This window comes from Pinus tabuliformis, chromosome 5_2, assembly GCF_031772625.1.
Source record: "Pinus tabuliformis cultivar Carrire ecotype Pingquan chromosome 5_2, CPIR1, whole genome shotgun sequence".
NCBI lineage: Eukaryota > Viridiplantae > Streptophyta > Pinopsida > Pinales > Pinaceae > Pinus > Pinus tabuliformis.
Window position 1 is genome coordinate 230,267,079 of NC_142306.1, and position 4,721 is coordinate 230,271,799.

Here is a 4,721-nt window from a genome sequence, read left to right on the forward strand (position 1 = left end):
CATCAGAATAATTATATTTTTTGGTCACATTATTATTTAGTTATTACATAACGATTAGTTTTTCAAATATTATTATAAATTCTTTTAAATAATATTAACCTATTTATTACATCAAGATAACGACTAGTTTTCTACCTAATCCCACAACCCTAACTAATAATATTACTCATAGATAATATTATTATTTGAATTGGTAAATAGATTATTTTTAATATATTCACTAACTAGTTAATTACATAACAACTAATCTTAAACCTAATTCTTAATGTTAATTATTATATAAATAAATTATACTTAGATATTATTAGCATTTTAATCGATAAATATATTAATTAATCATGATAACTGCTAATCTTCGACCTAACTCACATTGAATAGGCCATCATAATAATGTCATGTGAATTATTTTATTTACATTTTCGATATTAAATAATTAATTATTACATAACGGCTATTTTCTAACTAAATAATTGCTATTTTAATAAACTTCTTATCACTTCATAATTCTTCACCAATGGCTATTTTTGAATGGTTTACCCTGAACATTGATGCATCCCTGCTATTTATTCTCTCAGATCCATTGGCTTCTCACCTTGTCCTGAGGATAAACAACATTAGTTTCGAAATTTGAGATTATTCCAATTATAATGAATTCCTCCATAATAAATTGCTCATTATTATTTATAACATTCATTTATAATTTCTCATTATTATTTTTTTATTATAGTTGATATTGATTTTTTAATTAAAAAGCATTTTATTTTTATTTTAAAAAAGATATGTATTAACTCCACGTTGAACACGGATACACATTGCTTTCATATTTGGCTATAAAATGCTTCTCTACAAAGATAAAATCGTGAAAAACTAAAAATAAGATTATTAATTGATAAAATAAAATTACTAGTATTTTAATTAAAATTAAAATTATTTATTTGTATAAATAGTCTATTCATCTTTTTTTGTTTATGAAATGTTTTGTGGCTAAAGCAATGGCTTCCTCTCTCAACATAGAGGGCCACATTTCATGCTTGTTCATATTTTTTTGCTTATGAAATGTTTTGTGGCTAAAGCAATGGCTTCCTCTCAAAGAACTCCAGCTAATTCAAGTCTAGGTGTAGCACCAGAATATTGGCCTTGGCCACATTGAGGGCCACATTCCATGTGTGTCCCAATCTGAACTGTCAGGTTCAAGTGCAAAATCTCTTCGGTGAAATCGTCAAAAGATCTGCGGGGGAAGTGCAAAAGATCTTCGGTGAAATCGTCAAAAGATCTGCGGTGGAATCCAAGTGCAAAAGATCTTTGGTGGAATCGTCAAAAGATCTCCAGTGGAATCGTGAGAAAAATAATTACTTAAAGTCATGTTTGATTATTTTTGGCATATATTTTGATGTATAGGTTGGTAGCATTTATGTTTACTAGATGGTTTACAAACTATAAGTCTTATAAGGCTTGGATAGATAGACTCAAATTATTTATGTTTTAGATGGCTTATAATGTGGTTCACTGACCAACAGACATGGTTTTCCATTGGGAAGGTTAAGGTCATCCAACGATTTTCTGATTGTACCTGCCCATTATTGAAATATGTCAAACTTACAAAAAGGAAAAAAAATTAAAGTATTGATGTGTTCAATAAAATCATTAATGATGGTTATGAAATGATATGTACACTATTTCACTAATATTTAATAAAACTAATAAAGGTATTCATAATTGTTATTTCAATATTGATATATATTGTTTTATAAGATTGATAAAATTAATAAAATATTAATAATGGTTATTACATAATGATGTATATTGTTTCATTAAAAGTTGATAAAATTATTTCTTAAAAAATAAAATTTATTTTGTAAATAATTTATAGTATATTAATTTTTTTTTGAAAAAAATTGGTTTATTATTAAAAAAATCATTTTGTTAAATTAGAATAGATAATAGTTTTTTAATAAAATTGTGATTCTTTGATATTCAAAATATGTTTATAAATGTCTATATAAATTTAACATTTCTTAAAAAAACCACATAAAAAACAAAACTACATTAAAAAAACTTCCAATTTATGTTTTAAAAAATGCTAATTTAAAAAATAAACAACTAAAGTGATCTTGATTCTTTTATTTTATTTTATTGCCCAAGGCTTCTTATTTCAACTTAATGTGGATGAGGATCTGTTGACTTATTTTAATTTTTTTAATTGAGAACCTAGATTGATTCTTAATCGTAATCTTAATGGTTATCAATAGTTGTAGTGTATTAAAGAATTTATTAGATTGCATTAACTTTTAATAAATTTAAAAATTTAAATTTTGTATGATATTATTCCAATTCTAAAATTCCTCATAATTATTTATAACATTAATTTATAATTCCTCATTATTACTTTTTTATTATAGTTGATATTTTTTTAATTATAAAACATTTTATTTTTATTTTAAAAAATATATATATTAACTCCACATTAAATATGGATGTGTTGCATTCATGTTTAATTATAAAATGCTTCTCTACACATAAAATGTATATATAAATTTAATATTTCTTAAAAAAACAACATAAAAAAACTCCAAACCTGTGTTTTAAAAAATACCAACTTCAACAAAAACAACTATAAACAATTTAGAAGATCCTAGCCTTTGATCTTAGTTTGTGTATAGAACCTGTAAGAGTTAGATCATTCTTTAAACAATTTAACAGATTCTAACTTCAAATCTCTTCCGAAGTTGAAGTTGTGGTCCATTGACATGTTGGGAACGCACAATAAAATGATATGTCCGGACTCATTCATTGACATGTTGCTATGTCCGGACACAGGAACGATTACAAAAATATCATTTTCCTCCCTAGTGCCTCCTCTCATTTACACTGAACACCCATGGGAAGCCCAAAGCCTCACGTAGCTATCTTTCCCGGCGCAGGAATGGGCCATCTCATCCCTGTCGCAGAGCTCACCAGGCACCTCTCTGGCACCCATGGACTCTCCGTTACCTTGATCACCTGCAAATGGATGTTCTCCCCTCGCCTAATGGATGCCTATTCCAAGAACATGGCCTCCTGGGGTCTCGACATCAATTTCATCGAGCTGCGAGAGGAAGAGATGGAAGGCGCACAACATATGAAAACTGGAACTTACTTAGCTAAGATTTTTTAAAAATCCAAAGGAGCAATGGAAAATGCTCTCAGATCCCTCCTCCACTCTGCCTCTCCCGTCTCTGCTTTCATCACTGATCTTTTCTGCTCCACTATGTTCGATGTGACCGTCGAGCTCCGCATACCCACATATGTATTCTTCACTGCCTCTGTGTCTGTGCTTTCAGTCCTGTTATCTCTTCCAAAGCTCCTCTCGGAGATTCCAATTTCGTTTAAAGACATGGATTTGCCAATAGAGGTACCGGGCACTCTGCCGATCCCTGGCAGAGATATGCTGACTCCCCTTCAGGACAGGTCCGATGAAACCTTTTACTGGTTCGACGGCCATTCCTCGCGTCTTTGGGAAGCGACGGGCATTTTAATCAACACCTTCGAGGAACTGGAGCCTGAAGCTATCAAAGCTCTGGTGGCAGGAAAGATATGTAATCCGATGGATATTGATCGAATGCCCTGCTTTTATCCAGTTGGGCCGCTCATGTCATCATTGCCACTTGAACTCAATGACAAACCTATCGAAGATGGAGGGGCGGATTGCCTCGAGTGGTTAGATAAGCAGCCGCCTTCGTCAGTTCTCTTCGTTTCATTCGGAAGCGGAACCGGTCTCCCGAGGGCTCAGGTGATCAAAATCGCCTTGGGATTGGAAGTAAGTGGCCATCGCTTCTTGTCCGTCGAGCAGCTTTCTGTCTATCGAGGAAATAGAGATTTCTCAACTCTTACCTGAGGGATTCGAGAGCCGAACCCAGGACCGAGGACTTGTTGTTGCTTCATGGGCACCTCAAATTCCTGTTCTCTCTCACCCATCCACCGGCGGTTTCCTTTTTCAGTACGGTTGGAATACTACACTGGAGAGCATCTCAGATGGAGTGCCCATGATCTGTTGGCCTCTCTTTGCGGAACAGAGGATGAACAGGCTTCTACTGGTTGATGAGTTTAAAGTGGGGATCCCAGCAAAGATGGAAAGCGATGATTTCATAAAGAGAGGAGAAGTGGAGAGAGTTGTTAGGGAGTTGATGGAAGGAGAAGGCGGGATTAGGATAAGGGTGAGAGTGAAAGAATTGAAGGAGGCCGCCGTGAGTGCATTGAAAGAAGGGGGTTCTTTGTACAAAACCATGGCCTCTGCAGTGTCTGAGTGGGCAATGAACGCAGCAAACTCAGGAGCCACAACAACCAAAACATGACATCAATTAAGAACGAACAACTCTAGATAGGAATTCTGTATGTCGATGGTTATTATCAATTCAAATTTTACGGCAGTTTTAAAAAATGGAAATGGAGGGAAAAAAAGATCAGAGTTGTGTAAAATGTTTCACGCCACCACACAAAGGCCATCCACGGAGCGAGCTGTGAACCCATGGCAAATCAGTGGTGCTATGCTGTTTTTTTTTATGTTTTCATATTTCATATTATGGCTAGCTTTCCATCTTTATATGATAGTTTGTCACGTATATATATTTTGGCTTATCAATGTACTTATCATTCCCCGTTTGTTTTAAAACAAGATTTTTCAATATCCCTTGCTCTGGTTAGTGAAAACCATGCTTAGAATTAAATTTTCTAGTTTCTGTTAG

The 4,721-nt window shown here is 33.3% G+C and overlaps 1 pseudogene; it reads left to right on the top strand.

Annotated features, from left to right (window-relative positions):
* Positions 1–2,878: 2,878 nt before the first annotated feature.
* LOC149158378 (UDP-glycosyltransferase 72B1 pseudogene) lies at positions 2,879–4,331 on the top strand (annotated as a pseudogene).
* The last annotated feature ends 390 nt before the right edge of the window (positions 4,332–4,721 follow it).